We start from the raw sequence: 20,381 nt of genomic DNA on the forward strand, positions 1-20,381 counted from the left end.
CTTTTGGAGATCTTTACTCCGTGATGGGTGACCACTTGAAACTGAATTTGTCTTTCAGGTTGAGAATATAATTTTGGGGGTGTCCCTACCAATATATCTCAGTTTTAGGAACATTGAGCTTGTAAAAGGAAAGGTTGCCAAAGGCTTTCAGGATCTCCAGGAGTCTAGGAATGGTGCGAGCAGGGTCTGCAGAGAATATGGTAATGTCATCCGCAAATAATGCAATTTTATGCTCTGTTCCAGATAGTGTAATTCCCTCCAATTCCCCATTGGAACGTATCCTCTTCACTAGAGGCTTGACAGCTAGAGCGAAAAACAATGGGGACAGAGGGCATCCCTGCCGGGTACCATTAGAGATTGGGAATGGGACGGTTTGGAAACCCAAACCCCTAACCGCAGCTGTCGGCGTGGAGTTTAAAGCTTGAATGGCAAGACAGATGGCAAAAGGAAATATGAAAGCTTTAAGCATTTCCCAGAGATAGGCCCATCTAACCCGGTCAAAGGCCTTCTCGGCATCTAAAGAGATAACCGAAAAAGGCTTATTCATTCTCGTTGATTTGCAGATGACATTAATGAGATGCCTAGTGTTGTCCGGACCCTCCAGATTGTAAATGAAGCCCACCTGATCCGGATTAATTAAACTGGGTAGGAGTTTACGGATGCAATTGGCCAACAGTTTGGAATATATTTTGACATCCATATTGATCAAGGAAATTGGCCTGTAGTTATAGCACAATGAGGGGTCTTTGTTTGGTTTGGGGATCGTGACAATAGTAGCCTCCAAGAACTCTTTTCTAAAGCTCCCTTCTTGTCTCGCAAGACTAAAGTCTGAGCAGCAGGGGTGATAGTTCCTGGGAGTAGATCTTATAGAATTGGTCAGGGAATCCATATGGCCCAGGGGCCCTAAAGGGTTTCAGGTGTTTAATTACTTGCTTGAGTTCCAGTAAGGTGAATGGAGCAGTGAGTGAGTCTTGTTGTTCAGGTGTGAGTGTCGGGAGGTTTAGCGAGCTAAGGAATTGTCTGATTGACTGTGTCAAGGCAGGGTGGGTAATTTCTTCTGTTTCAATATTATATAGTTTTGAATAATAATCTGCAAAGCATTCCCCTATCAATGAAGGTAATTTGAGCATTGCGTTATTGTGTTGGATTTGGTGAATTCAGGATACACTATTCCGGTGACAAAGTTTGTTAGCTAACATAGTGTCTGCTCTGAAACCCTTATGATAAAATATTTGCTTAAGTTTTGTGAGATTTTGTTGGGTTCAACGCAATTCTAGTTGGTTAATGTGTGCCCGAATAGCAGAAATTTTTGCTAACGTTTCTCCTGTGATAGTGGCGCGGTTAGCAGTCTCCAGGGTTCTAAGTTTATTATGCGGCTGGGCGAGAGTAAGTCCCACAAGCTTTTTCAGGTGGGCTTGCTTGCGGATGATATATCCCCTGATCACCGCTTTAACAGCACCCCAAAGGGTGTCGTCTGTGGTCTGTCCATTGTCATTTTGTTGGATCAGTTCAGTTATATCTCGTCTTAATTCCACCCTAAAAGGAATATCTGACAAAATATGGCGTGGCAAGCACCATGTGGTTTTAGTCGGGTGGCCATTTGTAGATCGTAAGTCAGCTAGGACTAAGTCATTGTCTGACGAAGAGCATAGGGAGATGTTAGAGTGGGATACCGAGTCTAGGGTCTCCGCTAAACAAAATATGTGGTCTAACCTGGAGTAAGTTTTGTGCGAGTGAGAGTAATGGGTGTAGTCTCTGTCTGTCGTATGCAGGGACCTCCAGATGTAAAAATAACCAAATTCTGACATAGTAGTCTTAAATCGTGTGGAGAGAAGGCCCTATTGAGAATTTTCTTTACCTGAAGTCAGAGTTTTACGGTCCATTTTAGTGTCCCAAATCATGTTGAAGTCACCCGCCAGGAGAACTCTGCCCTGTCTATACTGGTCCACTACCCATAGAATTTTTCTAAGATATGCAGGTTGACAGGAATTGGGTAAGTATATTGAAACTAGGGTGTGTAAAACATAATCCAACTTGCAAACCAAGATGGTGTACCTGGCTTGGGGGTCTTTGATCACCTGTATTTGCTCAAATGCCATCCTATTGTGTATCAGTATTGCTGTACCTCTAGCCTTTTTTACAAAAGGGGAGTATTCTATGGTCGTATAAGTATGCAAGTGGAATCTATGAGGGGCATCTAACTGGCAATGAGTCTCCTGGAGAAACACGAGGTCTGGGTTATGGAACTTGAGAGTACAGGTTAGTAGGCTTTGTTTAAAGGGAGAATTGAGGCCCCTAGTATTATGAGTGAGGATTCTTAGACGGTTCATTTTCATATCATGTTCTTAAGTTCTAAGTTGAGGATAAAGGGGGGGAGAGGGGAGTTACGAGTTGAAGTCCTGTCAGGTCAAATATTTTGAGCAATCTATAGTGGGGAAAGAAGGGAAAAGGGAAAGAAAATGGGAGAGGGAATAAGTCAAACTCTTAAGCCAGAGTAATGTATCGAAAATTTGAGGTGGAAATAGTCCACCTGGGTGGAACCCTGGCATGGGCTACCCTTTGTGGGGGGGAGCTAAAAGTATAGCGGAGCACATGGGAGCTGGAATCCCCGGCCCCACTCCGTAAATGAGGGGGTCAAGTCGGGGGCGTAAATTATGGAATTAGTCAACCAGTGGGGCTTTTCTTAAAAGTATTAACAACTTTTAATCAATTATATTAATAATAACCTTAAATATAAATAACAACAGGTTCCCTCCGTCAAAGTGATCAAATAGCATAACTTGTAGTATGCCAACCCTGCTCCTTAACTTATAAAACATTGCAACAAACAGTATAAGTATATAACCTTGTCAACTTAACTTGTGGGTTGGGACACCATCCAGACGGCAAACCCTCTAAGTGCCCCTGACACCTCAGAGTTAACCACCAAAACTTGTAGAGAGAATAAGTCTCATTGGAGGGAAGCAAAGAAAGCCCTCAATTTCAGCTTGGATTCAGGGAGGTAGTGAATGAGGTCGAAGGGAGTCCTGCATCTGTTGGGTTTTCATCCTCTTGGGTCTTTGGTCTTTGATGGACCATTCAGGACTCAGGAGCAGTGACCCTCAACTTCGACTGAGTGAAAGGAGGGTCTCTTGCGGCATCAGCCGAAAGTCCCTACTGTGTGACAAGAGTAGTCTCCTGAGATAGAGAGGGCACTGTATGTGTCTGGTTATCTTTTGTGATTATCAATTTGGTTGGATATCCCCATCTGTATTTGATGTCTGCCCGCTGGAGTATTAGTGTGACCAGCTGAAAGTACCTTCTTTGCTGCAGGGTATGTGCTGAAAGGTCAGGAAGCAGCTGAATGTCTTTGAACTTTTCTGACATCTGTGGCTTACGGAAAGCAGCCTGCATAAGTTTGTCCTTATATAGAAAGCTATGAAAACAGACAATGATGTCTCTCGGTTTCTCCTGTGATATCGATCTCGGACGTAAGGCTCTGTGAGCCCTCTCCATGGTGGAAGTCATATCCTTGGTAGGACTAAGCAGGTCATTAGCAATGTCATATTGCTTCCTCTCAAGGGAGTCTACTCTTTCTCCTTTTTCCGAAATATCCTTTCAAAGTTTGGCATGACTTCTCTGGATTTCTTTTGTAATAGAGCGGGTTTGACGCGCAAACATTTTTTTAAGGGTCGCTTCCATGATAAAGGGTTGGGACTGGGCAGATAACATGGAGTCATGGCTGGGAGCCCCTTAGGAGGCTGGGTAAAGTGGTCAAGCACCGTTTTTTTACAGCCCCAGGGGTTTTCGGGTGTCTTCTGGAAGAATGAGGCATTTTCAAATACAGTGGGTAAATAGAAGGAACTAATCAACTAACAAAATATATAAGGATATGAATAAGGTATGGATACCCCTCTGGTTGATAGAATAAAGATCAATTTACAGATCCATGTACATTTACATTCGGAGCAGGGCTGGGTGGCCTCTCCTGGCCATTACCCCCTCATATCGGCACTCATTGAGCGAACGTACACAGTCTCAGACTTATTATCCATTGGGGAGTGCCTCAACACTGGGGCAGGGGCCACAAACAAGACCTAGGAGTGTAGGCCCCAGGTAAATGTGTATATTACTCCACATTTGGCGAGATTGCTCTTAATGAGTGGGCTAATACAGTGCTGATCAGGTAATGCTACCAAGGACTCAGTCCGTCAACCACCTACTAGCATATGAAAGGTACCACTCAGTAAGCTCCATCAGACCCCCTCTCAACTCGGGGACTTGGGAATACAACCCGAAGGAAGGGGAAAATGGAAAGGGAAGTGACCAGCCCAGACAAGCAGAGCCGGAAAGGGAGATTCTCGAGGGGGCCCCAGATAGTTTAATGCACAAATTAAGCTTTCAGTCAGAACACAAGGCAAACTGAGCATATAACATATAATATGGTAGCACACAACACGATATTGGCAACCTGTGAAGGCAAACTTTTAGATTAAACAATAAAATGACACTACACTTTGGGTTAGTGTCCCAAAGACAGTTAACCTGATGCAGCAGCTAATAAAATTCTTTCTTAACTTATGAGGACAATATAAGCTTTGTGCAGTTATAGAGAAATTGCAGGATAAGCCTGTATAACTGCTCTGATAGTCACCTTTAGGATCTATAAGGAATACTAGAAATGATCTATATAGCACAGCTGGAGAGTGACATTACACTTTGGGTAGGGCCCCAAAGACAGTAAAGCTGACGCAGCAACTGTAAAAGAAAGGCATTCTAGGACCCCTCTAATATTCTCAACAGCCACGCTATAGATACTGATGGCTGGGCCTGTGTAGTAGGCGAGGGCCGGAGAAGCTGGCCAGGGAGACCCAATATAAAGCACGCTAATTACCTTCACATAAGCTGCTATCAGGCTAAGGCTAGGCCAGTTCAGGTCTAAGGGAGGCCTGGAGCCTGCATACTTGATTGAGAGCTGAACAGGGCTTTGTAAGTTAAGCAACCCAGGATTCGAAGTCAGCGAGCTGCAGTTCTGTGAGATGATCCCCAACCCTCCTTGTCTTGTGAATCTGAGGCCGGTTCTATTAATAGGCAATCAGGACCCAACTGAGCTGGGTAGAAACCAAGGCCTGCCAGCACTCTAATTACGGTTTGGTGGTATGGGGCCTCTGAAAGTTTAGAGAGACTAGTCCTAGGGCTGAAATTAATAGTGTCTGCACCTGAAAGCAGTGGCCTGCTTTTCCAGATCCTCTGTATCAATTATGGGCAACAGTCTCCTCAGGAAGTAGAGAGGGGGGTCTACCCTTAAGGTATATAATGTGCCTAGGGACACAGGGTAAGAGAATGGTGTTATAGGCAGTTCAGTGTTCTGAGACCCCAGTATATGGTCAAACGAGTTTCTTGAAGGCTGGTGACAACACTTAAGAGCAGATGGCAGTGGCCAGTACAAATTTGGTCATGTGGTGTAAAAGTGTAAAAAGATTTTCTCACCTAAAGGTCTTACATGGGTATGCACTCCGGAGTCTGTGATGCTCAAGTCCACTTCCGTGCACAGAAGGTCGGTGAGAATTGTTCTTAGGGCTAGGATGTTAATAGTTCAGAGCCTCAGACCCCTCCATGAGTAGGAAGCTAGCTCTCATTGGTGCCAGGGATGCGAACATTCTCCTCGAGGGCATGATGTCAAAGATGGCGGCCGTTCGCGCCACTTCCTCTGTGGCCGTTACTCGGGAGTTTGAGGTATTGCCAGCATCCACGGAGCTCTGTGATCACCTGTCAGGCTATTTCTCCTTCTCTCCCACTGGACCAACTCTTCTTCGGATCTCTCAATGCTCCAGGGAGAAGCTCTACTTGGTCACCTCAATGCCACAGACAATGGTTGCAGGCAAACCTCTTGTCCGATTGGAGTGCCTAGCAGGTCGGTCTCTGGTACTCCGGAGCGGAGCCCCAACCCTCCGGAGCTGCGGCACTTGGCAGGAACAGACAGTAGGAGGCAGTGGTGGTTAGTTAGTTGGTCCTCAAGACGTCCCCCACTCTTCCTGACAGGGGAGTGCTGTCCAGGCCCCAGATGCAGGCCTCCTTCTTTGGTGTGGGTTATCTCAGAGAGAAAAGGTGATACTTGAGCTGACTGGCCTCTGGAGCGAAGCCCCGACCCTCTGGAGAGCTGGATCACAAGTTTTCTCTCCTCTTATCTAGGCACCTTGCAGGTCCGTTGCTCCCTATACAATTTATCTTTTAATAAAGGCTAGTCACCTACTGGTTGTTATTGCAATGTGATATCACCAAGTTATCAGCTCCAGGTGCGAATATAAACTCAAATAGTAGCTATTATGAGGCTCGTTAGACAGAGCTCCTCCAAAACACGTCTGCTCGATGTGACGGTTAGCTCGGTTAGCTCCGCCCCCCCTGTTTAACTATTATTAAAGTAAGTGTAACGTTTTAGTGTCTATAAAAATGATGGGAACTGCCATGTTGTAACTTAGGTAGCTTTCTTTGCTCTGGCCAATTAGGGTGGAAAAGTTATAAATAGGTCACTAAAGTGAGCAGCCAATGGCTGTGTGGGACATAACAGTGTTCTACACTTCCTTTTCTAACAGGAACTGAAAAGCTCATAATTTCAGAATGGAATTACAGGAAAAGGTAACAAAATAAATAATGAAAGTATATTGCAGACTTGTTTTTATATACACGATTTATCATTTTATATTACTATCTCAAAGAGTTTAATGTCCCTTTAAACATGTAAAATATTCTAAATAACCCATAGACTATATCTATATATTTTAAAGTATGTTTAATAATTTTTAACAATTCTTATTATTTTTTTAATATTTTATATGTAATATTTCAATAATGCACCTTAAGAATAATGTTTTCATGCACGCTAACCCGACCGCGTTAAGATCTCAATCAAGAAACATGGACCTAGATTACAAGTCGCGCAGTATGGTGCAATATGGTGTTTGCGTGCGGAATGGTCACCTACTTGATATTACAAGTCCCGCGGTTTGGCTTTACCGCAATTGTTCTTTACTTCAACAATCCATTCCACATTCAAAGACCTGTAGTTATGTCTTTTGCAAAACAAAAATGTTTCACAAAACACATAAAAAAATTGTTACAAAGTACGCTTACACCAATAAACTACACTATTAACCCCTAAACCGCCATCCCCCGCATTGCAACTAATAAATAAAGCTGTTAACCGCTAAACCAACATCCCCCCGCATCGAAACTAATAAATAAAGCTGTTAACCCCTAAACCGCCATCCCCCAACATCGCAACTAATTAATAAAGCTGTTAACCCCGAAACCGCCATCCCCCCACATCACAACTAATAAATAAAGATGTTAACCCCTAAACCGCCACCCCGCATCACAACTAATAAATAAACCTATTAACCCCTAAACCGCCATCCTCCCACATTGCAACCTACCTTAAAGTGTCAGTAAACCTAAAATATAATGTTATATAATTCTGCACATAGTGCAGAATTATATAACATTATATTAGTGTTATCGTTATAAAACCTTATTTCCCCTTTGAATTTTTTTAAAATATGTCAGTTTTTCAGACCCGCTTTCTGCGCTCTTCTGAGTGGGTCTGTTTTTATTACACAGGGCATCGGGCCAGCTGTATAGTCACAGCCCGGCCCAACCGCGCCATAACACTAAGTACAGCTCATCCTGCTCTGTCTGACAGCAGGAGCGAGCTTCACTTAGTGTTATGGCGGGGTTGGGCCAGGCTGTGACTATACAGCTGGCCCGATGCGCTGTGTAATAAAAACAACCCGCTCAGAAGAGCGCAGAGAGCGAGTCTGAAAACCTGTCATATTTTAAAAAAATTCAAAGGGGAAATAAGGTTTTATAACGATAACACTAACATAATGTTATTTAATTCTGCACTATGTGCAGAATTATATAACATTATTTTTTAGGTTTACTGTCCCTTTAAAATAAATAAAAACTACCTGTGAAACAAATTAAAAACCTTAGCTTAAACTAAAAACAAACCTAACATTACTTGTTTTACAAAAATAAATAATAATAAAAAAAGCTTTCATTACCAAAAAAAATAACATTACTAAAAATAACAAAACCTAACATTACCAAAAAATAAACACTAAAATTACAAAAAATAAAAAAACTACCATTAAAAATATATAACAAACAAAAAATTTCAAAATAATAAAAATTATTCCTATTCTAATATCCCCCCAAAAACCACTCCCAAAAAATAAAAACCCCTAATTTAAAAATAAACTACCAATAACCCTTAAAAGGGCCTTTTGCAGGGCATTGCCCCAAAGCTAACAGCTCTTTTACCTAAAAAAACACCAATTACCCACTAACATTACATACCCCCCAAAATGAAAAAAAAAAACCTAATCTTACTATTGTCCCGAAAAGGGCATTTGGATGAGCATTGCCCTTAAAAGTGCATTCAGCTCTTTTTCAGTCCCCACCCCAAAAAAAATCCCTGAGCTTAAAAAAAAAAAAAAAAACACCCCAAAAAAACAAACAAACCTAACATTAATCTCCAAATTGGTACTCACCAATGATGAAGGGCGTCACTCCAGCTTCATTCCGCCGGCGAAACATCTTCATCCATCAGCGGAGCATTTTCTCCAATCTTCATCCAGGCCGTGTTCCTTCTTCTATCTTCATCCTAGTGGTGACGGTGAAGTCCTCGGTGTTGTCATGAGCGACGTCAGTCTTCCTCTTCAGAGCATCGACACGGAAGTCCTCTTCATGCGGTCTCCAGCTGCACACTGAAGATTGAATGCAAGGTACCCTTTATATATGGGGGTACCCTTGCATTCCTATTGGCTGACAAATTCGAATCAGCCAATAGGAGGAAAGCATCCTTCATCATTGGTGAGTACCAATTTCGGGATTAGTGTTAGGGTCTTTTTTATTTTTGGGGTGGTTTTTTTTTAAGATTAGGGATTTTTTTTAAATAATTGAGCTGAAAAAGAGCTGAATTTTAGTGTTTATTTTTTGTAATGGTAGTTTTTTTGGTAATGTAAAGGTTTTATTATTTTTAGAAATGTTAGGTTGTTTTTTTTGGTAATATAGCTTTTTTGTACTATTTATTTTTGTAAAACAGGTAATGTTAGGTTTGTTTTTAGTTTAAACTTAGATTTTAATTTTGTTTCACAGTTACATTTGTATTTATTGTAAGGTAGTTAGTATATTTTAACTTTAATTTAGGTGTATTTTAATTTTGTTTAAGTTAAGGAGTGTTAGGTTTAGGGGTTAATAGTTAAATTTAGGTATTTGCGATGCGGGGGATGACAGGTTAGGGGTTAATAGCTTTATTTAGTGTTGGTGATGTGGGGGGACGGCGGTTTAGGGGTTAATAGCTTTATTTAGTGTTGGCGATGTAGGGGGACTGCGGTTTAGGGGTTATTAGACTAAAGGCAGGAAAGATGAGCGGAAAATACTAGTACATAATTCAGGCACTAAAACAAGGTGTATAGCGGCCTATTAGGAGCAAGAAGCCAAAGCCATATCCACTCAGGTGGCAGGAAAGTCTAGCGCCATCAGACTGTCTCCCATAAAGTGCTCCAAATTGCCAGGTCACTTTTCTGCTACCTGTGGAGATGCAGTTTGGGCCAAAGTCAACATGAGTTAAGAGGAGAGGATTTTTCAATACACTAGATACATGAGTGATGACATGCTTACCTCTACTAGCCTCTTCTGTGTGAGTAATGATTGGGGGGTTTCTACTTGCTCCCCACATGGAAAATTCAACTGCACATTTATACCTTGACACTTTACCCTGAGTGGCTTATGCTGTATCCTAAGGTTGTTTGGATTTTAACATCCCCCACTGAGTGAGCTATACTTTCTGCTTGGAATGTGATTACTAACTCATGACTTTGACTTCTTGCTCCTAATTGGCCGCTATACACCTTGTTTTAGTGCCGGAACTTCTATTCTATGCTCAGCTTTCCTGCTCTGCTATGTACATAGATCCCCAAGTCATCTTGCCCAGACAATGCCTGTGAGAACCCGGGTCTGGTGCAGTAGGGTGTTGCACTTCTTCATGGTCAACTCCTTGGCTTCATTTATATGCTGGCATCATTTTATTTGTTGCTTTATTGTATGTTATTTGTTCTTGCACTGTTATATTATGTTATGTGTAAATATCACTTGATATAGGTGTTGTTTTTGACTATGGAGATGGAGCTGTTTTATGCAAATTTAGAATAAAATAATTTGTACATTTATACTTCTTTAAGAGTGCTGATCTCCCTTACTTTTACACCAATATTAATATATCTTTGGTATCTATCTTTCTATATATAATTATTAGAATTACTTTAAGTTTCTGCACCATAATGGAAATTTACTAATAATGTAAGCCTGGTCTGTTATCTTTAACATCTGATTATATAGGGGTTTAGATATATACAGATATATTTATATAGGAATATCTATTTATAAATACATAGAAAATTTTCTGTAATGTCCATAATATTGGAATGTGAAATATTTAAAGTAAATACACAGTATAACACTTTATTAAATATCAAAATTGCAAAAATATGATTTCTTATGTTTTCATCTATTTAACTGCAAAGAGCTCAGTCCAAATATATATATATATACAGTATATATATATATATATATATATATATATATATATATATATATATATATGTTACTAGGACAAGTGCACTCTCACGAACAGTATCACGATATGCCAGGGTGCTTGTATATGGGTAATAATAGAAGACAGCACTCACTGGTCTTAAATACAAAGGTTAATTTATTTGCAGTGACGTTTCAGGGAAAGCTTCCCCTTCCCTATTTAAGACCAGTGAGTGCTGTCTTCTGTTTAAGCTATATATATATGTCTATATGTGTGTATTTATGTATTTATTTATATGTGCATATTTGTCTGTAAATACATATATACACAGATAAATACATAAATACATATGTACACATGCACACATATATACTGTATATATACATACAGTATATATATATACACATACAAACATACATATTTAGACATGTATATTTTATTAGATGGTGTTATTATAAGTGTAACTGTTCTTTTTTATGTGTTTTGTGACACTTTTTTATTTTGCAAAACAGTTAACCAGAGCTTTGAGGTCACGCTAACCCAACGCGCGTTAACTTCAGTTGCAATCAAGCGATCACATTTACTTTCCACTTGTAATACGAGGGAAAAACCTGACATTAGCAAGCAGCCACGATAAACCCCTTTTCTCTTGTTCGCAACTTTTACCACGCTATTCGTAATCTAGCCCATAACCCCTTCTTTGCTACACCCTTTTCACACCTCTGGGCAAAGCCATTTTTTAGCTTTTTTGTCTCTTAAATTTAGTGTCATATTTTAGTGAATGACCCATACAAGTTAGATTTATTTTCAGCAGCAGTCTCAGCAGATTTAATATATACAGTTGCTAAGTTTCTATTTAATTGCATCACTCTATTATGACCAATGGCTATACAGACAAAATCTATTTTATTTATTTTTTTAAAGGGACTTGTCCACTATAAAATAAACTTTATTGGGGGGGGGGGGGGGGGGTCTGTAAACATTGCAATTCAATTCCCTGAAGAACCCCTTCCCAATAAAACCCCACATTGTGATTTTTGCTTTTTAAGATCACATGTGAAAGAGCAGGCAGTGTGATCATCTGTAGTTGTTATGGGTTCTAATAAGCTCCCTTGCAGCTAGACTAATGCTGTCCGTTGTGACTTCCTTACATACAGTCAAGCCTTAAAGGACCAGTAAACATAGTAGATTTGCATAAGCAAAAAATGCAAGATAACAAGACAATACAATAGCATTTACTCTGAATTTCAAATTAGTAGATTTTTTTTCTAACAAATTTCAAAGTTATGTAGGGGATAGCCAAAAGCAGCTTCAATTCTGTGATCTTCCTACATGACAAACATGGGATGCCATATGTACTGGTCATCATGCACAATGAAGTGGTTACATTTATAGCTATTAAACACACAAATAATATATTTTCTGAAAATATCCAGTGTCACAGAGCCAGATTTAAAGGGACACTCAAGTAAAAATTAAACTTTCATGAGTCAGATAGAGCATGCAATTTTAAACAACTTTACAATTTACTTCCATTAACAAAATGTTACACTTTTTGAGTCATTAGCTCCTACTGAGCATGTGCAAGAATTCAAAGAATATACGTATATGCATTTATGATTGACTGATGGCTGTCACATGATTCAGTGGGAGTGGAAATAGATATAACTTTGAAATTTGTCAGAAAAAAATCTACTACTCATTTGCAGTTCAAACTTCGGGGCCTATTTATTAAATGGCGGGCGGACATGATTCGCTGTAGCGAATCTTGTCCGCCCAACATCGTTAAATGCCAACAGCATACGCTGTCTGCATTTATTATTGCAAAAGCATTTCTGGCGTATGCTGTCGGCATTTAGCGATTTCGGAACGTACATGATCCGCTACAGTGGATCATGTCCGCCTGACATTTGATAAATCTACCCCTAAGTGCTTTTCCATTGTTTTTTTTATCATGCTTTTGTTGATTGTGCAAATCTACTGTATTTACTGGTCCTTTAAATAAGGTTAGCATACCCTCTAATCTGCAGTTATAACTCCAGAGGGCTCTTTTGAGTTGTAGTCACCTTTTTTGTGAAGCCATGAAAAGTGGTCCAAAGCACACATTTTTAGTTCCAGTTTTTCCTGGGGCCACAAAAATCTATTGCACACATTCTTAGTTCTGCTTTTTTACTGGGGGATACAAAAACTGGTGCAGAGTGCCATATGTGGCCCATGAGCCATTAGTTGGCAATCACTGCTACAGATAGTGAATTATTAACAGAATGTTCAACAGTATACTTTAGTAATTCAAGACAAATAATAGTACTTCTAGTAACTACCGTTCTATCTGTGTAGACCTTTACTAAGGATTTTTGAATTGCTGAACCAATTTCTTGATAGGGTTATGTATGATAACACAGTCAAAAGTGGAAAAAGCACTTGAAAGCTTCTATGATTACTTAATATACATATATTCAATGTCGGTATATAGAATTGTCAGGGGCATCGTCTATACTGAGACAACTGAATGTGACAATACGTTCACCTGTAACAAAGTAAAGGGGTTTTTAACACTAAGAGCAGTCATGCTGTGGATATCTCTACCTGGAGAGGGTAAATCATAAAATACAGTAAATAACTTTAAAATGTTCTTAAATATATTTTAGGCTAAAAATAGTATCCATGTTTATGATAGCTAGTGGGAAAAGGGTAGCTGTAATTTGTATCTGTCAAGTCACTTGGCACATTTTTTGTTAATATAAAATCAAGTGACTGACATTTTCCCTGAATTGCAATGTTGTGTGATTATTTGCTGTTTTTGTCCATTAAGCTTTAAATAAATTCATATGTTGTTAAACCAAAGGTCACTGTACTCCTGTAATTTTCTAATAAAGGTGATAGTTTCAATGTGTTCATCAAAATAGAGGTCAGTGGCATAGATTCACTAATAGCCTTCTTAAAGGGACAGTCTAGGCCAAAATAAACTTTCATGATTCAGATAGAGCATGTAGTTTTAAACAATTTTCCAATTTACTTTTATCACCAATTTTGCTTTGTTCTCTTGGTATTCTTAGTTGAAAGCTTAACCTAGGAGGTTCATATGCTAATTTCTTAGACCTTGAAGCCCACCTCTTTCAGATTGCATTTTAACAGTTTTTCACCACTAGAGGGTGTTAGTTCACGTATTTCATATAGATAACACTGTGCTCGTGCATGAGAAGTTATCTGGGAGCAGGCACTGATTGGCTAGACTGCAAGTCTGTCAAATGAACTGAAAAAAGGGGCAGTTTGCAGAGGCTTAGATACAAGATAATCACAGAGGTAAAAAGTATATTATTATAAATGTGTTAGTTATGCAAAACTGGGGAATGGGTAATAAAGGGATTATCTATCTTTTAAAACAATAAAAATTCTGGTGTAGACTGTCCCTTTAAGCCTCTCAAAGTTCTCAAGTCTCTCTAATATCTCCAAATCCTGTGTTATTATAAATAGCTAATTTTCTAAAGAGTGGATAGGTGTGTAATCTTTAATGAATTATTTGCATAGAGAACTGGAAAGGCTGTAGTGCTTGGGGAGACTAGAGAGGGCAGTAAAGGAATCTGTTCCATTGAGATATTTTGGGGGGTGGAGTGTATAGTATTTGTTAAAAACCAATGTCTCAGACTTTAAAACCAGCTGAAGTAAATGGCATAGATGATGGTCACTAATTAAATAAAACTAGTCTAATTTAGTTTCCATTTATTTCATTATTTATATAATCAGTTTATTCAGACACTATGGGGCAGGACCACCCATAGCATTTGCATGGCCCTGGGCAACATACATTTGTGCCAATTGCCCCCTGTATGGTGCACCCCTGTACCAACATTCAGTGCAAGATATGTAAAAAATAACACAATATATTATGACCCCTTGTTGGGACGTACAGTAAAATTCATGTCAGATAACACTTGAGCACTAAGCCGATGCAGCACAAACATATCTGCTCAATTTGTTTTTTATTTATTTCTATGCTACACAATGTTGTTGAAAACTGAGTATACTACACTTTATACATACATACATGAACACATAAATACACATTCATCCTTGACCCCTTCCCAGTCCTGCCACTTGTCATATATTGTATCCCTTAAATCCTGCCACAAAACCTTTTTTTTAAAAAAAATAAAATAATTAAACCTTTGTTTCCTATGTATAAAGTCTAAATTTATCTGAAATAATTTATTTACAAAACATTGTCATGTACTTTGTATTGCAAACTAGCTGGCAATAATAATTTACTTTAGGTTTCAAAAAGTGCTACATTTTAAAGCGATAGTTTGGATTGCACACAAGCGCACCATTTAACCAACCACTTGTAACCAACCACTTGTTACGAGCACAATGATTGCACAAATACTGGTCTGCACTATCCATTAAATGTAGCGTGAGCACTAAAAAGTTTTGGGCATGTTAAAATTGTTTGGTAAAAATCAAGCTGTTGATTGCGCTCCACCTGTAATCTTGCCCTTTATGCAGAATAACAGTCTGAGTTTAATGTCTATTTATTGGATACACTCTTTTGCTAGTTGCTGTTGTTGCATAGATCTACTTGTAGCGCTATCCTGGAGAAAGTAACTGCGTGAAATTGGAATAGGATTCTTTGTTCCATGAGATTTGTTTTGTCTTCCTTGCTGACCTATATGAACTTATTGTATTGTAGTTGAGTAAGTTTATTTTTGTTTCTCTTTTGTTTGTTTAACATTTTCCTAACGGTATTATGAAAACTTGAACTGGTTTACTCTATAAACATTTTTTGCTCATGAGAACATCCGGAGAAATATTAAAAGAGTAGTAGATAATGTGATTAGCTTTAATGGGAGCCACTATGAAATAAAATCTAAAGACTGCTGCTCTGTTTTAGAAACCTGATCATAGTCACATTGATATTATTTAGTTACATTGTTATATGTGGCTCACTACAAAATGGCAGCCTCTGATAGAGGAGTGGCTTAATATTTACATTCAGTCTGCTCGTCACAATTTTGATTGGTTGTATTGAAAAATGCCATGAACAGTTGAAGGAACCAACAAGATGATGACCTGTTGCTGTTAGATGGAAGAGTCTTAAAACTGAACAATCTTCAGCTGGAGTTTTGAAATATAATATTACATTTCTTATTGTTTTTTTATTTTTCTTTTTAGGTAAAGACAGCAGGTTTGCTGCTTATATGGTTATTTTAATTGGAAGGGGAATGCATAGGATAAGGGTTATCAGTGGGGACCAATGGCTGAGTGTGCACTATATTCAGGAGGTGATTGATGATGAAGGGATAGTTAAAAGGGTGTTTAAAGGGGTTTGCTATGTGGAGATTGCAATTTTAACAGTAGCATGGGAGGAGATCTCATCTATATGTATGAGGGTGGTATTCAGTTCTTGATAGACTTAGTCTCTTGTTGTCCCTCGTCTCAGAGTGTTCCAATGCTTCTAAGATGTTATATATCTGCATCCTCCTACACTTTTTAAATGGTTATATTTATCCTCATTAAGGGACACCACTGATTGTAGACTCATTGTTTTCTAATCTTCAATATATATAACTATACTTTGCATTAAGCAAAAAGAATAATTAAATAGAGAAATAATGATAATAGCATGGGATAGAGTTTGCTAGTAGTGTTTTAAGTGGTGATGGAAGTCATGGCTAGGGTTTATTGTAATAGGGTATTGAAAAATTGTGGTTTAAGTTATTTGCAGTGGGGTGGTCTCAGCTAGAGTTAATTGCAGTGGGGACCATTTATAAAGGATGATTAGGTTTTAATGTAGTGGGGGTAAAGGTTAGGGGCATTAGACATTAAAGGACCAGTCAACACAGTAGATTTGCATAATCAACAAATGCAAAATAACAAGACAATGCAATAGCACTTAGTCTGAACTTCAAATGAGTAGTAGATTTTTTTTCTGACAATTTTAAAAGATATGTCTTTTTCCACTCCCCCTGTACCATGTGACAGCCATCAGCCAATCACAAATGCATACACGTACCATGTGACAGCCATCAGCCATTCACAAATGCATACACACTTATTCTTGCACATGCTCAGTAGGAGCTGGTGACTAAAAAAGTTTAAATATATAAAGACTGTGCACATTTTGTTAATGGAAGTAAATTGGAAAGTTGTTTAAAATGGCATGCTCTATCTGAATAATGAAAGTTTAATTTTGATTGAGTGTCTCTTTAAGACAGTGTATTTAGGGTTAACAGGGGTGGAGCAAGTTAGGTAAGCTGCATCTAGTGTTAAGCAGCTTTCATTGGGATACATCTGTTTTTTTATTTTTACCTAAACCCCGTTGAATGGCCAAACAATTGTACAACTACTTTTAGGAGTCATTATAGAAAGGGGTCATGTGTTCTAGATGCTTGGGCTGCCACAGTGCCTGAACTGTGATTTACCATTATTCATACCAACAAGCCTATTGCTATCCTGTAGCCAAATATTTTTAAGGTAGAATGCCCCCATGTAATTTTGCACCATAAATAAATAAATATAAGCAGCCACTTGAGTCTTTTGATGCCAATGAACCACCATTTTTAAAATGACATGCAGCTCATGTTCACAACAGACAACTTTCTCCTGCTGCACATGATGCCAATGATATCACTGTGGTATTCTACCTCCATGGCTGCAGCACTGTCTATCTATCTTTAGTGTTTTACTTGGGATCTGTGCCTTACTCTGAGGGTTAAAAAAAGCATAAACCCTTAAAAGAACATTTAACTCACATATTCGTTAAACATTGTTAAAAGCAGCAATTAAACATGCTAAATATTAGACAAATATTAAATTAAAAATATGTAAGTTTTAGGGAAAAATATGTTTTTTCAGCTTATCCTGCTATCTAAAAAAGGCTATCTAAAAGAAAAACTCCTCTAAAAATTGCCATGAAAAGGGAATTTGGCTGGGCATTGCCCTTAAAAGGGCATTTAGCTCTTTTGCTGCCCAGAAAAAAATTAAAAACCCCAAAGATGGTACTTACCAAAAATAAATCCGGGTGGCGATTTTAAGGTAAGATTCGTTTTTTTGTATTTTTAAAGGTAAGGTCTAGTTTTAAATTTTTTCAAGTAAGTTTTTTTTCCAGGTAAGGTTAGTCTATTTGAGGTAACTTAGCGGGTGTTAGGTTAGGGGGTTTAGATGTTAGTGAGTTAGGTTTAGTTATTAACCCCTAAACCTAAGTCTAACCCTAAGTCTAACCCTAAGTCTAATAAGTATAGTGTTTGCGATGTTTTTCGGGTTTTTCCCAACTTTATTTATACCGTTTCATTACTGTCCATAAGCAAGCACATTACTCTAAAGCTAATCTTTTATTTTTCATCTGTTAATGTCCAAGAAATAGATAGATTTATACCTCAACAAACAATATCTCGTAGAAAGTTATTTTTAGATTTATGTGTTATACAAAAAAAATCTGTTATATGATAGTTTTACATAAATCAATGTGTAATTGTATTTCTAGAAGTCATGATATGCTTTTATCTCGTTTTTTTTTTATAAATAAATAATAATGCTAGAATTTGTACATATATCTTTGCACATACTTGTATATATATATATATATATATATATATATATATATATATATATATATATATATGTGTGTGTGTGTGTGTATTATGTCAGAAATCTTTTGCAAACATATTTACATGTCTCTAAGTTCCTTTTTTTGTTCTAAACAATGTTGTCTGTCATATCTCTGTGTTTATTTATACCACTATATTTATATAGTATAAATTTATTATTATTCTGAGCAGGAATAATTGCAAATATAGCATGTCATCAGGGTATCATATGTATTTATTTGCAATCAATGTATTTTTTAAGAGATGGGCCAGTTTTCTCTCTCTACCTGTGAAACCCCTCCTGATTGCAATCTAGTTTTAAAAACCACCCCTACACAGGTGTTATAAAATGGGCTGGCATATAAGATGACATTTCTTACTGAAAAAGAAATTCAAGAGAAAGAAGAAATACACTAAAAATAGCATGAAAGTAAAGAGGTGATTTTTATTTCTGCTGTATCTGAATCATGACAGTTTCATGTTATGTGGGATATCCCTTTGAGCTATCAGTTTAAGATTATATTGAATCAAATATCAATTTGAATTTTAAAATCATTGTCTAAAATATTACACTGTGTATCCTAATTTCAAAGTATAATACACAATGTAACAAATGGCACTTATAAGTTCTGATGAGTGATCAATGACACAAGTATCAAGCAATTTGATACATTAGTGATAGTTTAAAATGTATTTTTGAATCAGATTGGCTGATGTCATAAATCATGTGATTATGCATATTCCAATCAAAAGTGGTTGAAAAATTCACTAGTGTGTGGGTTGTTTGGGAGTTTGCGATTGGTGCGAAGTGGAGAGTGTGACTTGTATTACATGGCTTAAACATGGTGCACATAGATTTTTCACAAAAAAAAAGTAAGTTAGCTATATTATGTTGTGTATTTATTTCATTTTTATCTCTATATCTATTAGTGCAACAAGTTTGGGGCAAAACTTTTCAACAAATTTTGAGAAATAATATTGTTCCCTAGCTTTGTAATGGGAGACAAATTTGTAACATAATCCATAAGTAGTAATGTATTCATTTGTATCCCTATATCTACTAATGCATCAAATGTGGATCAATAATATTGCTTGATTTTGAAAGGGCATACAATTTTAATAGAGTTTCTAATTTACTTTTATTATGTAATATAATTCATTTTCTTGCAGCATTGAACATAAGCTGCGTTTTCAGACTCCCATTGATTTCTATGGCATTCGCGGCCTAAAGGGTGGCAGATTGAAAACTAGGTACTCTGCTACCTGTTAAATGTTTGATAAATTTGGAAAAGGATCAAATAGAGTCGAATCTGAATTCGAAACATCTCTAATGATGCAAGCATCGATCTGCGTTGGATTGAGATTGCGGGAGCGTATATTATGTCACAAATTTCAAAATTTTCAGATTTTGACGCTTTGATAACTATGGGAGATCAATCTCGCGACAAATACAACACGGGATTTAAGCGTATTTTCAGTTGACGCTTTGATAAATATGCCCCATAGTCTTTTTTTTCTGTCACCTCCATTAATCACATGTTAACAAACTAGATTTAGTTCTATTTCAGTACATTATGTATTTGTATAAAGCATAAATACTTTTCATTTAAAAAAAACCCTGCAGTAAACAATGAGGATATTTTAAAGTAACTACACCCTGTACTGTGCCCTTGAAGTATCACACTAGCCAATGCCTTTGATGCTAATTTGTAAACCTTTATGTTCAAGGGTCAATTCATCATAAAATGACCAGTAGTTTCAACTTGCCCCACACATTTCTATCCCAAGAAGATGGAATAACGAAACCTCTAATTTTTAAGTTTACATTAGCTTAGAACTTACTTTCAAAGACAAATCTAATTGAATCTCATAAATGAAATTCCTATCCCCAATAAATACCTAGGGCCATCTTAAAGACATGAACCAAGGTTCAAAAGAGACTAAAAAGTGAGAATTCAGTGAATTTAGCTCTTTCCTTGGAACATATTTCTTAAGTAAATAAACTATGCAACTGATAGAAGTCAAAGTGACACTAAGTGCTTTTCTAATCTTATATATTATTTCCCTAAATATTTTTATTTTTTATAATTTTGGGCATTTTTAAAGGAGTTTGCATTACCAAAGTTTAATGTTTAACAGCCAAAGTACTTAACCAAAGATATATTTTTTTTATAAAATGACTGTAAAGAAGCTGTATTGAAACCATCCAAATGTGATACATA

This window comes from Bombina bombina, chromosome 5, assembly GCF_027579735.1.
Source record: "Bombina bombina isolate aBomBom1 chromosome 5, aBomBom1.pri, whole genome shotgun sequence".
Lineage (NCBI taxonomy): Eukaryota > Metazoa > Chordata > Amphibia > Anura > Bombinatoridae > Bombina > Bombina bombina.